The sequence below is a fragment of the Rattus norvegicus genome, chromosome 8 (assembly GCF_021556685.1).
Source record: "Rattus norvegicus strain SHRSP/BbbUtx chromosome 8, alternate assembly SHRSP_T2T, whole genome shotgun sequence".
Lineage (NCBI taxonomy): Eukaryota > Metazoa > Chordata > Mammalia > Rodentia > Muridae > Rattus > Rattus norvegicus.
This window is the reverse complement of record NC_141541.1, coordinates 18878895-18895659: the sequence shown is the minus strand read 5'-3', so window position 1 is coordinate 18895659 and position 16765 is coordinate 18878895.

Genomic DNA, 16765 nt, shown 5'->3' with positions numbered 1-16765 from the left:
TCTTAGTGTGCTAGTCTGCTTCTTTCTCAGGCTTTAGCTCTCCAGATAACTCAAGCTTCAATTCCTGTCCTCAGCACTGGCTTCTGTGTAACAGTTATTCCAGTTATAATTAAAAGCTATAAGGCAATGGGAAATGTTTGATAAGATTACTTAAGAGTCTAGCTGTTGGCCCTCACAAACATTTTGAACCAACTGGATCCCCAAGACCACCCTCCATGCCAGAAGCTACCTGCAAGCCCAGTAGTGATTTTCCTTCACATAGCATCTTTGTATCCCTGTAAGTATACAGCTTTCTTAATAGTTTTTGATTCAAAAAATCCCGTTTGCAGCTACATACTTTTTTCCTCAATCATTCTTCATTTTGGTATATTCTAGTAAGAAGGAGTTTCTGAGAGAGCAATGTTGATGATGCTGTTCTACACACCACACACACACACACACACACACACACACCACACACCACACCACACACACACTCACACATACACACACATACACACACACACCACACACACATACACACACACACCACACCACACCACACACACATTCACACATACACACACACATACACACACACCACACACACATACACACACACCACACACACACCACACACACACCACACACACACACACACCACACACACACCACACACACACCACACACACACACCACACACACACACCACACACACACACACCACACACACACACCACACACACACACATACACACACACACACCACACCACACCACACACACACTCACACATACACACACACATACACACACACCACACACACATACACACACCACACACACACCACACACACACATACACACACACACCACACACCACACACACACACACCACACACACACACCACACCACATACACACACACACCACACACACACACCACACCACACCACACATACACACACACACCACACATACACACACACCACACACACCACACACACCACACATACACACACACCACACCACACATACACACACACCACACACACACCACACACACACACACACCACACATACACACACACACACCCCACACACACACACCTCACCACATACACACACACCACATACACACACATACACACCACATACACACACACACCACACACCACACACACACACACCACACACACACACCACACCACACCACACATACACACACACACACACCACACATACACACACACCACACACACCACACACACCACACATACACACACACCACACCACACATACACACACACCACACACACAACACACACACCACACCACACATACACACACACACACCCCACACACACACACCTCACCACATACACACACACCACATACACACACATACACACCACATACACACACACACACCACACACCACACACACACACACCACACACACACACACCACACACACACACCACACACACACACATACACACACACACACACCACACACACACACACACACCACACCACATACACACACACACACCACACACACACACCACACCACACCACACCACACATAAACACACACACACACCACACACATACACACACACCACACACACACCACACACACCACACACACCACACACACACACACCACACACACACACACACACACCACACCACACATACACACACACACACCACACACACACACCACACCACATACACACACACACCACACACCACACACACACACCACACACACACACACACCACACACACACACACCACACACCACACACACACACACACCACACACACACACACCACACACACACACACCACACACACACACACCACACACCACACACACACACACCACACCACACACACACACACACACCACACACACACCACACACACACACACACACACCACACACACACCACACACACACACACACCACACCACACATACACACACACACCACACACCACACACACACCACACACACCACACACCACACACACACCACACACACACACACACACCACACACACACACACCACACATACACACCACATACACACACACACACACACACACACACACACACACACACACACACTGCCTGCACTGCCACAGCTCATGACCTGAGTGGGGAGAAGACCTTTAATCACAGGTGGGTCTACCCTGCACCACCTTTTCAGAAAATCCTTGGTTTAAACCTTCACCCTTCTTGTAAAGTGGTAGGGCAACTGAAGGGTAGGAAAGATAAGGAACGGACAAATTTTATCTGTCTGGTTTCTTTTCCATGGTTTAATGGTAGAAGGGCTAGATTTTAACTGGAAATAATTCTCTCTAAAACGATCTGTCCTGGCGGTGGGGGAGTGGATAAAAAGATCTGTCCTTGGGTGGGACCCCAAGACAAGCTATTCCAGTTTGATAAGTCACCAGGAAGATTAGCAGGACTGCATGTAACCACACTCACACCTATGGTTTACTTAAAGGAAAGAATGCTTAGAGGATACTGTGGGAGGAATAACTGCAGGGTAAGGTGTGTTCACTGTGTTTGCAAAAACAAAGATGAGCCACTCTCACCAGTTCTGGAAACAACCAGTACCTGCCAAAAGCCCGATCCCCAGACATCATCAACTCACAATCTTCTACAGGACTGCAGTCAAGTTATAAGATATTTTATGCACAGTTCCTTAAAATTTTCACCTAAATAACAACTCTGGTTTGCCTGAGCCTGCTCTTTGCCACGGTGCACTGTGGGATAGAAGCTGAAGTCCTCCAATCAGTGTGAAGACCTTCCAGCTCTGATCTTCCCTTCCCGTCACCTCAGCAGAGGACATGCTGTCCCAACATGCTTCTGCTTAGCATCCTGTGTGAACATATGCTGGTTGATGGGACGATTCCATCAAAAATGAAATTCCTGTAAATCACCAAACCTTGCTCTTGGCGTGAGAAAGCATGTCATCTTTACAAATACAAGGTTTTTCTTCAAAGTTCTACCATTCCTGTCTCCACTCCTTTGGTTTTAAATTTTTAATTAATTTAGACAGATCTTCCAACTTTATATTGTTTTAATAAAGAAAAGTTGGGTCAATATCAATATCAAACAGTAAATGACAATACTTACCTACACACAAAAATAAGTAAGTCAACTTAACAAACTTAAAAATGGCTAAAAATAGAAAAAAAATAAATTTTAAACAGAGCGTATAAGGTGTCACATACCATTATGGCCTTTTGAACAAGGTGAGCTTTAGTGGTTCTCCATCCCTCATCCACAGCCACAGCCCTGACTCTCAGTGTCCTCACGGATCCCCTCCCTCTCTTGTGCATCCTTTGGCCACCCTATCCCTCCCCATCCCTTCACCACCCAACAGCATCCCCTCCTTTCCAGTGTTATCAGATGAACATCAAAAGTTCAAGAGCTTTCTCTCATATAAAAGTGTCCCTTCCATTTATGCCCTCATTTCTTCAATTATTTATTAACTACAGCTTGGTTATTGCTTTCCCCTTATTCATGGACCCAAATGGGTGTCAAATTTCAAACTGTCTTTAGTTTTCGACTTCTTCTGTATAAATGATGACCCATGATGAGCACGTGACCTGGCTCTAAGCAGGCAATCCCTTCACCTTTCATATCAAAAGGGATGTGTTAGGGGCCTGTATCCTGTCACATGAGGTGTGTTCCCTGGGTTCCCTGTCATGTGACTGTGGCATGTTCCCTCAGGTGATATTAGGTCAGGGCTAAGATGTTTCAGGGTTTTGTAACATTTGGGGCTTCAGATTAGGGACGCCCAGCTTGTATTATTTCCTTCCTCTTATTATTTCCTGAGAAGTACAGGTTCGTTACACACTGAGAAAACGAAGACAGGATAAAATGCCGTATGTATGTTGTCATCAATGACCACCAGCATGTTATAAGTTATACATATTTAATATACAGTAGATATTTTCACATAGACAAATACCAATGTTCTATTAGTATTCCTCCAGGCTTATTGTCAGTGTGGGCAGATTCTGACATACATTTTCCTCATGAACATACAGGATCTTTATAAGAGTCCTCCACATAATAAAAGACGACTTCCTCATCAACACAGAAGCCGGCATAGCTGTGCATGGAGGTCCACTTCGCCTTGTAGCCATCTTTCCCACCATTCCCACCTCTGACAAAAACACGGTCACTTCCTTAAGAATGTAGGAAGCATCTTGAAGCTCATACAGTAATCGTTCTCTTACAATCGTTCTCTTCCCGGCACCTTTTGGTGTTGCTCCTCTTCCTGGGCTTTATGGTCTGCCAGCTGTCTATACGTGCCCACTGTGTTACACAGCACTCCACCGGCTCCCCACTCCCCTTCCTCAAGCTTTGCAGACTCTGTCCTGCATTCTGCAAGGAGGGTCACTGACTTTCATAACTCTCCAGAAGTCCAGATGAAGCAGATTTCACATGTATGTGCTATGGGCTAAATAGGATGTCTCCCCCAGGATGCATATTTTGAAGCCCTAACCCTAATACTCTGGTTTGGGGAAGTGGAAGCTTTGAAAGGCAAACAAGTTATAAGAGTGGTGCTCTCACAAATAGAATTAGCACTCAGAATAAAAGGAGGGGTCGTGAGAACACGTTCGCCACCAACTCCCATGATAAAAATTTGGTAGTGCAAAATGAAGAGGTCCCTACCAGCCCCCAATCATGCTGATACCCTGGTCTCAGACTTCCCTTCTCCAAAACTGCAAAGAACGAGTTTTTGCCACTTATGCACTTTGTAGCCTTATGATACTTGGTAATCACATTCCAAATAAACAATTATAGCCCATCAAGTCACATGTACAGAGGAAAGGAGGGTTTGCGTAGCAAGATTTGTTTTGTATATATAGTCCTGAAACTCACTGTATTACCTCCTGTATCTAAGCTTCATAGATAGATAGCTTGGATTTGGGTTCATCTCTCTGTCGTGTGTCTCTTTGCAATGACTGAGTTGTTTTCTGTACTATGATCAGTCAGTGGTTTATAAAAGCAAGCTTAGTGATGGGCTAACGTTTGACATCAATGCTTCTGTGAACATCTTTGTGAAAACGGTCACACACGCAGGTATTTCTGAAGACAGGTTGCTGGAAGGAAAAATTTTAAGTCAGAAATGGGTCTGTTTGTTTTTAATTCTAAGAATCTCCTTCCATTTTAACTACCCACAAATCCATTTAATAATTATAAACAAAAAGTGATAGTCACGTCAGTATCACACAGTCCACTGATGACAATCTGTACAATGCTCTCACTCTGTCAACTGCACAAAACTGGTTTCATGTTCTTCAGGATCCCTAGAGGACCCTGGGTTGGAAACATCATGGGTCTTCTCTGCCATCTCGAGAACTGGCTTCCACATTTGTAGATACTGTCAACCCTACTGTCCCTCTGTCTGTCCAGAGAAAGTGCACAGAGAATGTCCTGATCGCAGAGAGGCAGAACTGGAGACAGTGCAGGCTCACAGGCATCACACATCTGCCTCTCAGGCTAGGGGCTTGGATCATAACTTCTCAGGGAAAGCTTCTCATGAGCAGTTCCTACTGGTGTTCACTACAGAAGCTCACATTGGAGTGACCAGGATTTTACAACCTTTAGCCTTAGCACTGTCCATGTCTGCGAGATAGGAAAACCCAAAATAGCCCTTAGGACATAAATTTCCAGGCTGAGTAGTTAGTTCGATTTGTTTAGTGTACAAATGTAAGGATTTGAGTTCAACTCCCAGAACCAACTTTTAAAAGCTGGGTGTGACACAGCATTTCAGAAATCCCAGCCCTGGGGAATCAGAGACAGGCAGAGCAATGGGGCATGCAAGCCAGCCAGCCTAGCCAAGTGATCTTCAAGCCAACCGAGAAATAGTGTCGAAAAGAAAAGAAGAGAAAAGAAAAGAAAAGAAAAGAAAAGAAAAGAAAAGAAAAGAGAAGAAGAAAAGAAAAAGGCGAGCATCGGGCATCAGGGCTTTAACACACTGCCCAGCCACAGGCTCACGCCTCACGCCCACTCACCTTCTAATGAAGCCAAGATTCCCATCAATTTCAGAAGCTGCTTCTTGAGACAGCCTTTAGGACTCCATCATTTCTGTGACCCAGAAAGAGACAGCATTTAACTAGGTCACAAAGGAACGTGGTGACAGCTGAGGCAATCTGAGCTGGAGAAAGCTAACAGTCTGGTGCTTGTTCTAAACGGTAGGAAATTGACTTGAGAGGAACAAGATTAAAATGACCAAAAGGACAGCAACTTCAGGGCCAACCCTGAAAGACAGTGAGAAAAGATAATTTATCCAGCACGGAAGAAAAGGCTTCAGAGGGTTCGGTGCAGAAGGGAACTTACTTTCTCATCCCTCAGAATATAATTAATTAAGAATTCAGGATACAAGGTAATTAGAGGAGCTGTAACCTGCAGGCATACTACTCAATTATTCTGATCATTTTTAACAGTGAGAAAATTTAATTTTCTGGTCACATGGCATAGATCTCAAATTTGGATAATGTGAAGAGCAATGTTTATGTAATGGCCTCAGAAAATTAAGCTATTTCCTTTGATTTTGATTTTCCAGTGAAAATCAGGATTAAATGACTGACTCAAAACTAGGCAAACAATTGTAGAAAATGAAAAAATACTTGAGAGAACTATGAACACATTTCAATTTAATTGTGTATCTTCCTTCACATGAAGCTATACCCACTCTATTTATAATCCATGTATGTGCATATATATGTGTGTATGTGTACACATGTATATATGTATCTTGTGTATGTGTGTGTCTATGTGTGTATGGATGGGTGTATGTATATGTGTATGTGTGCATGTATGTGTAGATATGTATGTGTGTATATGTGACTGTGTATGTATGTGTGTGTATGAATGTGTTTATATATATGTGTGTATCTACATGTGTATGTACTTTATATGTGTATGTGTATGTGTATGTATATGTATATTTTTGTGCATGTATGTGTGTACATATGCATGTATGAATGCATGTATATGTATATATGTGAAACCCAGCACTTATATGTGCTAAAGTTTACTCAGAGTTTCCCACTTTCTACATAACTCCAGCTATTGCTTCTGTCACTGTTCCCAAGTCTTCCCATAACTCTTAGGAATTCACCCAGTGAGTGTGTTCAACCCGGTCCAGCCTTCCTATATACAAAGGACAAATAAGTTGATAAAAATAATGAAAACAACACCCTTCTCAATAGCCACAAATAATATAAACTACTTCCCGGTAACTCTAACAAAGCAAGTGGAAGACCTGTATGATAAGAACTTAAGGATTTGAAGAAAGAAATTCGAGAAGGTATCAGAAGATGGAAATATCTCCCATATTCATGGATTAGTGGGTTGACATAGCAAAAATGTCCATCCTACCAAAAGCAATCGTCATATTCAACACAATCCATATCAATTTCCAACACAATTCTTTATAGAATTTGAAGTCAAAACTTGATTTCAAAATATACAAACAAACAAATATCCCAGCATATATAAAACAATCCTGGACAATAAAAGAACTTTCAGAGGTAGCACCATCCCTGATTTTAAGCTGTGCTATAGAGCTATAGTAATAATATCTGCATGGTATTGACATAGAAACATACACTTTGAATTGATTCAAAGGCCCAGATATAAATTTACATACCTATAGACAGCCATTTCAAATAAAAGAAGCTAAAAATGCAAAATAGAAGGAAAAGAAAATATCTTCCAAAATGGTGGTGGTCTAACTGACTATCAGCATGTAGAAGAACACAAATAGATCCACATCTATTACCCTCCACAAAACTCAAGTCCAAGTGGATCCAAGACCTCGACATAAAATGAGAAACACTGAGCCTAACAGAAGATCAAGTGGAAACCAGCCTTGGCACAGAAGACAACTCTCTGAACAGAACGCCAGTGGCTCAGGCACTAAATCAACACTTGAAAAATGGGACCTCATTGAACAGAAAACCTTTTGTAAAAAAAATAAATAAATAAAGACACTGTCAATAGGACAAAACAGCAGTCTATAGATTGAGAAAAGATTTTCACTAACCCTACTTCTGACAGAGGATTGATAGCTAAAATACACAAGAACAGAAGTAACAAGACATCAACAAGCCAAATAGTCCAACAAAAATAGAGTATAGAATAAACAGATTCTCAATAGAGGAATCTCAGATTGGCTGAGAAACAGTTAAAGAAATGTTCAGCATTCTTAGGCATCAAGGAAATGCCAATCACAACTGTCACTCAACTGTCAGAGAGAGGGGGGGAGGGAGGGAAGGAGGGAGGGAGGGAGGGAGGGAGGGAGGGAGGGAGGGAGGGAGGGAGGGAGGCCAAATGAAGGGAAGGGAAGAGAAGAGAAGAGAGGGAAGAAAGGGGCATCATGAAATTTGCAGGTAAATGGATGAAACTTGAAAAGTCATTCTAAGTGAGGTAACTAGAAAAAAAAAGAATGTAAGTAAGGTGACCCAGACCCAGACAAAATGGTATTCACTCACTTATAAGTGGACATTAGCTGTGGAGTAAAGGATAACCATGCTACAATGTGGTTCTGCATTTTGCCTTGCCTGCCTGAGCACCACTCGAGGAAACAAAACACAGGGGTGCTTGGCTCAGAACAGCTACACACTGCTCAGGAGGTGAACACAGACTAAGGTGGGGCTCCCAGACTATGTTTCTCTGGGTGAGAAACAGCAGGGTCTGGGACAGAGGCTGTGATTCTGAAACTCCTGTGTAACCAGATACCACTGAGAGCTGGGGCTGGGGCTTGCAATGAGCCCAGGGCAGTGGGTAGGGGACAGGGAGAATCTGACTTAGCTCAGAGTGAGTGCCAGGTCTATGGAGAGGTCTTCCATGGGAGACTTGGGCACAGGTCTGTGTGTCTAAGGCCTCCCCTGAGGCATTCCTTGATGAAGGAGACAGTCCCTGCTTATCCAAACTCTATTCATGTCAGATGAAGATGTACACAACTTACTCAGGGTGAACCAGAGATTAAATCCCTTTTGCAGGGAGGGATGCCTAGGAAAAGATGTTCATTGGCTACACTCTGGACCCTCACATACATTGTTAGCATGGAGAACTCTAGGCTCTAGTTATCATAGTCCTCTTAGTAGGGTGTTAACAGTTCTTCTGTCTGGTGGCACAGTCCACTGATCCACAACTCCTTTTCCTTTTTCTGTCATTGGAGTGACTGTCTCGTACGTTATTTGTAGTTAAAATTTTGGACAAGGTAGAGTATAAACGTTAAAATAAAATGCAACATAAGCCAGAGGGGTTGCAAGGCATGGAGGCTGGGAAGACAGGGAACCAACTCAATTGCTTAGTGGATTGTAGTCAAGAGTAAGTTTGTATAGTTTTTTTTTTTGAAGCATTTGATCTATCTACATAGACATAACGTTTTCCTTACTATCCTGCAAGTTTCCCCAAGTTTAGTAGCCACTGGGCTATGGCAAGAGAGTTCATCTGTTACTGAAAGGACCCAAAGCTGTCAGTTCTCACTGCCCCACACTACAATCCATAGACCCAGAGATGCTAAGAAGGACTCTAAGGGGAGGCATGGATCTCCCTTGGAAAGGGAAGTAGAATTGATTCTGTGGGTGGACTGGGGCCAATGGGAATGGGAACAGGAGAGATGGGGGGGCAGGGCAGAGGTGTAGGGAGAGAGTTCAGGGGTAGCAGAAAAGGCTGTCAAATGATCACTTAGTGCTTGCTGATTTTTATTTTTATAGCTATAAAGTTCCTCCTTTAATTACACTATCAAAACCGAGTACCTAACTGAGTATCTCACACAGGGTTTTAGAGATTTGGCACTATTTCTATCTGTCATAAAGTCTACTGTGTCACTAACATTATATATCCATGCCTTCTTGCCCAGTGCCTGTGAGCAGTCATAATTGGCAGTAGGCTCTTGGCAAATGTATGTGAGTTTAAAATGAGGACATACTGGTTTATATCCCATATCGAGAAGAAAAGAGACAAAAAGAAAGCCATGTGGCCACAAGGCTAGGAGCCACTTCTAAAAGCCAAGGAACAGCAAGGGTCACAACCAACCATGAGAGATGCCTAAAGTAGATACTCTCTTGGAGACCCAAGGAAATAAAATCTATTCTGTGGAGTCCTGGAGTTCCAGTTTCTAGTCTAAAGCCCAGAGGAGAAGAGGAAGTAAGACAAGAGAACATGAAAGGCATGAAATTGAGAAAGAGAACAGAGTATTTGATGCCCATTTGAATCTTGCTCTGTCAGTGCCAGAGACAGCACACTGAACTCCGTGGATATTGCATAACCACTGTCACTAGGCAAGCCTCGGGAGTCTCAGCTCAGACTTGTTGTTAATGGAACAAAACGCGTTAGAGCCTAAGCTGAAGAAAGTAATAGGTAAAATTTGGTTTAGTAAATGAACATGTGAGAAGTGGGATTCACTGATGCTGGAGTGAGTAAGGTAGGAGAGCCACTGGACACATTCACAGTACACACTGAGTAGTTACTCTTACACACACTGAGTAGCTGCTCTTATACACACTGAGTGGCTGTTCTTACACACACTGAGTGGCTGCTCTTGCACACACTGAGTATCTGTTCTTACACACACTGAGTAGCTGCTCTTACACACACTGAGTGGCTGCTCTTGCACACACTGAGTATCTGTTCTTACACACACTGAGTAACTGTTCTTACACACACTGAGTAGCTGCTCTTATACACACTGAGTAGCTGCTCTTACACACACTGAGTGGCTGCTCTTGCACACACTGAGTATCTGTTCTTACACACACTGAGTAGCTGTTCTTACACACACTGAGTAGCTGCTCTTATACACACTGAGTGGCTGTTCTTACACACACTGAGTAACTGTTCTTACACACACTGAGTAGCTGCTCTTATACACACTGAGTAGCTGCTCTTACACACACTGAGTAGCTGCTCTTATACACACTGAGTGGCTGTTCTTACACACACTGAGTGGCTGCTCTTGCACACACTGAGTATCTGTTCTTACACACACTGAGTAGCTGCTCTTACACACACTGAGTGGCTGCTCTTGCACACACTGAGTATCTGTTCTTACACACACTGAGTAGCTGCTCTTACACACACTGAGTGGCTGCTCTTACACACACTGAGTAGCTGTTCTTACACACACTGAGTAGCTGCTCTTGTACACACTGAGTGGCTGCTCTTACACACACTGAGTAGCTGCTCTTACACACACTGAGTGGCTGCTCTTACACTGGTAGGTACTAAATTGCAGTACCAGGAAGTAGCCAGTCTGTCACCAAAACACCTACCTTCTTCACACTGTCCTGTGTAGGGTGTCCTGGTTGAGGGACCACCTCTAGAAGGGTTGAGACTCCAATTCATACAAAGACAGGAGCAAACAGCTCACTGGGGCACATTGTGGAAGAAGCAAGGCAATGATTTAAACAGTCTAGGCACAGCTTCTGGTTGCATTTCCCAATAGGTATCTGGCAGCTTGCTGTGTGCTGTGAGGCATCAAAAGAGGGAAGAGAAGTCAAGTGGTTGCTCTCTGGGCTTTCCTCTTAGATTATGCAGACCAGTTTTCATGATGGCATTGTAAGACAGTGGCACAGACGCCGTGTGGGCTCTGCCCTGCAACCCATAGATGAGACAATTATACTATTTGGAATAATTGTCTTGTAATTGCTGCTGTGATGTAAAAGCTAATGTTATCCTCCAATTGTTCTGATGTCTTTTCATGAATAATGCAGTTGTCCCGAGAGCCCTCTGCCAGTTTCTCATTCAGGCTGGCTCTGTGTTTGAGTTATGCACCATTGTTCCACAAAACTAATGTGGCAGAGACAATACAGAAAATAACGAGGACTTGGCAATTATGGGAAGTGGAAGTGCAAGCAGAGAAAGGTTGACCCATGGCAATATTGCCAACCCTCAGTTGGACTGTAGGAAAATAGGATGAGCGTGGTGGTGAGGGGCAGGATTTTCTTTAGGAATCCTGGTTGGGTAATATCGATGTGTGATTGGCATATTGTTCTGGGTGGCAATAGGACTTTGCTTTGAAAAGTAGAAGGAAGACAGGTTTCCCACAGGGTGACTTTTCTCATTTGGATTGTGTTATCATCAAACACAAACAGCTCTGACAACACAGGCTGGTGCCGTGCATCCCAAAGAAATTGAGACACCAGTTGTTTATTTGAATGGGCAATAGAAGCTGGCGTTTCTGTTTCCTGTATCTAGGCCTTGGTTTAATATGACAAGAACAACTGTGTTCCAACAAATGTCAATAGAATCTTCTCAGAATTTCAATCAAGCCTATTAGCCAGAGAAGGGACCATCTCAGTCTATTGTAATATTGATTATTTATTTCTATGACAGTGTCATAGATACCATTCTGACTGGGCCATATCTCAGGCCCAAGGGAAGTCAGTGTAGCCATCAGGTCAAGCAGACATGGGTGGTGTCTTAGATGAGGGCCAAATCTAGTTCTGAAAAATCTCAGAGCCCACACTCCTCATTTAGAGAAAAGACAGTCATCTACAACCCTACACAGCTCTTCCTGGCCTCCACATCAAGGTCAGACCCGCAGAGTGATATGAAGGACTTTAAACAGCTGTCTGACTACTCACCTACCCATGAAGCAGGACAACCACCTAGTACTTCCTGTGCACCATCTCAAACCTTTGCACATACTCTCACAGAAGTTAATTATCGACTTCTGGAATCAGTTTCCTCTTGTTCTTCATTCTCCAGTTACCTCTCACATTCTTCCAGAGCCTCATAAGTTACCCCATCATTGCCTTTCTTCCAACAGGTCATTTGTCTTCTGTCACTTGTCTGTCTCCCTACTGGACTGAGAGAACTGGATGTGAAGCATTCAGTCACCTCATGTCACCACAGTCGCCAGCCATGGCTGGAGCACTCTCCATTCTGTCAGATCCAGTTGGAAGCAATGAGCAGGATGACCACGTGACTCTGCATGACCACTTTGCAACTTCTTATAGAAGTGGAAGTGATTGACGTCAGCCTGAGGAATGTACTACCCAGGAGGCAGCCAAGTGAAACCTTCTAATATTTGCCCCTACACACACACACACACACACACACACACACACACACACACACACAAAGAGCATATAATAATTTCAACTAAGATAGCGCAGATCCATTTACATTGTGCTAAGGTCTACGTAGAATTCTAGATCACCAGGCCCCTAGTGACTCATCAGAGGACAACTATAAAACCCTACTTTCTAGAGAGAGAATGTAGTTCTTACTCTGTTTGCGTGCAGAGTGAAACTTCTAAGTCTAACTGTTTTACTCTAGTGCTGCCCCCAAATGCTCATGGGACTGGATTGTCCAACCACCAGAAAATGAAGGACAAGAAATTGCATTTCTTCCAAAAGATGCTTTTGGAAATGTCCACTGGGGGGGAAGAAGGTACTTGAGAGTTAGTGGATGTACTGGTTAGTTTTTGTCAACTTGATACAAATTATAATCGCCAGAAAAGAGGAACCTTGAGTTGAGAGATTGTGGGCACATCCGTAGGGCATTTTCTTGATCAGTGATTGGTCTAGAAGATCCCAGTTGACTTGTGGACAGGGGCACAGGTGGTCCTGGCCTGTATAAAGAAGCAGGTTGAGTGAGTCATAAGATGCAATCCAGTAAGCAGTACTTTTCTGTGCCCTCTGCTTCAGTTTCTGCTTCCAGGTCCCTGCCTCAGTTTCCCTCGGTGATGGACTATAGCCTACAAAGCAAATAAACCCTTTCCTCCTCAAATTGTTTCTTCTCAGTTTTTATGACAGTGGCAGAAATCAAAATAGGACAACTGATATTTTAAATTTTCTTTGTAAATTTAATGTTTAAAGCCATCCTTAAAAGCAAGCACCTGAGCCTTGACATCTTTGGAAACTAAGAGTGAACTAACATCCATCCATCCCTTCTCATACTCCATTAACTATACACTGACATCCACACACTGCACGAGTCCCTATTGAGTGATATTAGAATTCTGGGTGTTTCTGGATTAAATGTTTAATTCTCATTCTTTTTAGAGAAGCTACCATTATTATATATACAAATCTAAAAAAAAAATTCCTGATAAAATGTTTCAGAATCTGTATAGGCCTCAATAAGGAGATGAAACAGTATTTGGGCATTCTGCACCGATTCTCACTACTCCCTTACCTGCCGAGATCCCCTGTCCTCTATGGGTGGCCTTTGATGGCATTGACAGCTTTGGGTGCTCCATAGCTTGGTCTTAGTCCCAGTAGGCAGGCACTCACTCTGGCAGCAGCTGGACTCCAACAGCACTGAAGACAATGGTGCTCTTGACATCTGTCTGGTGACAGGTCTGATCCCCTCCTGCTATGATTTCCTAGTCTGCGCTCAGTCAGTGTTCCCCAGGAGGTTTAACCTGAGAAGCCAACATGACAGGGGAAACAGCTGATGTTACTGAGAGCTGGAAACTGAGGAATGACACATCTAGCCTATTACTTGAGCCTCAGAATCTCAGGAATAGAAGTGGTGCTGGTCCCAACTTGACTCAGAGAAGGCTCAAGAGGCTGCTTGAAGATTCACCTGTGTTAAGTCAGAATTTTCAGCATTTTAGGTAGATGGTCATAGAACAGTTCTGTGCTCTATGGGAAAGGTAATGCTACAGAAGCCAGGAAGGGGTCCTGCCACCAGCCACAGAACACGGTACTCTTGAGTAGGGAATGTGGGGAAGGTGATGACTGAGGAGGTGAGGAGGGTCCCTGCCAGCAGCCATGCTATACTCTGATGCTCAGAGTAGAGAATGTAGGGAAACATGACAGGGGAGAGAGTGAGGAGTAGAGTGGTGTATGTGTTCTCCTCTAAACTGAAAGTCTAACTGCGCGTTTCTTATGCTTAAATATCTTGATAATTCTTTATTGCCCTCAGTGGGGAATTCTACTTTTCATTGTGTGGTAAGCGCTCACAGATGCCTGCAATTGGAGGCTGAGAGCCCTTAGGCACCAGATGAGCTGTCTAGAACAGCTGACCGATGCTAAACATATTTAAAAAGAGGGTCTGCACTGGCTAGTTTTATGTCGACTTGACACGGCTAGAGTAATTTAGAAAGGGGAACATCAAGTGAGAATGTCCCTCCCAGATTGGCCTGTGCTACATTTTATGGGCTGCTGATTGTTGCGGGAGGGCCTAGCTCACTGTATGTGGTACCAGCCCACGGCAGGTGCTCCTGGGTAGTAGAAGAAATCGGGCTGCCCACAATGCCCATGATACAACCCACAGAACATAGAAGGAAGGATGTGCATGCTTCAGTCGTGCATTGAGGGGGAACAGGACGATTGTGGGAGGTGGAGGGAAAGGGGGACTGGGAAGGAGAAAGAAGGGGGAGGAAATAAGAGTAGCATCAGAACCTGGAGATGTGAGAGAGATGCAGAGGGTCAGGAAATTAATGCAGAACTGGGTATAGCCACGGGAGGGTCCAAGACGCCAGGGAACCTGGTGGGGGAGCTGGCAGAAGGACTGGAGCGGGATTGCAACACCATAGGAAGAACAACATAGGCTGGCCCGACCACCCAGTTCTCCCGGAGTCTAGACCACCAACCAAGGAGTGTACCTGGATGGATCCATGGCTCCAGATACATAAGTAGCAGAGGATGGACCTGCCTGACAGCAACGGGAGGGGAGGCCCTTGGTCCGGGGGATACTTGATACCCCAGCGTAGGGGGATGCTGAAGCGAGCGGTGAGGCAGGAAAGTGTGGGTGGGTGGGTGGGTGGGTGGGGGAGCACTCTCATACAGGCACAGGGGAGGAGGGAGGGTGGATGAGGGATGGGCAGGCTGGTGGAGAGGTAACCAGGAAGTGAGATATCATGGGATGGGACGGTTGGTGGAGGGAGTAACTGGGAAGTGGGATATTATTTGAGATGTAAACAAATGGAATGCTTAATGAGAGAGAGAGAGAGAGAGAGAGAGAGAGAGAGAGAGAGAGAGAGAGAGAGATCAGGCTGACTAAGCCATGAGAAACAAGCCAGTAAGTACCACGCCTCCATGGCCTCTGCAGCAGCTCCTGCCTTGAGTTCCTGCCCTGACTTTCCTCTGCTCTGGCCATGACCTGAGAAATATGAGCTGATATTAACCCTTTTCTCCCCAAGTTGCTTTTATTCACAGTACTTTATCACAGCAAGAGAAACCCTGAGAAAGACGGGGTTATAAAGAAGACAACAGAGGCTAGAGAGAGTGTGTGTGCCACCAGAGACTGGAGTGTCCTTTACCAGGATCCCTTCCCTCACCACAGTCTCAGGCAGCATAGTTTACCAGGATCCTAAAGATCCTGTGAAGGGAATTTAGGTCCCTTCCTGGCTTTTTAAATTCCTAACATTGTATAAAAAAGCTGAATGAATACTTATCATTTATGACTTAAATATTAAATACATATTATTATGCATAGCTGTGTTTTTGTCTCCATAAACATTTATTATTTGTATTATCAAGATTGAAATTCCTCTCTAATTCTTTATGAATTAAACAATGATGTGTTGTCAATTTAGTCCCTTTACTGTGCTGTGAAACATTTGAACCAACACCTCTGGTGGTACCCCTTACCTAACCCTGAAGCCCCCCAGTTTCAAGAAATCATAGGTTTCTTAGAATCTCACTCTCTTTCAAATAGCACAAAGGCAAATTATCATGAATGTGCCTTGAAGTCAGATGACCTTTCCTTCACTACTTACTCATGAGACTCTGTCGTGTCCTCCTTCAAATGGTGAGACTGGCCACTGCTTGCT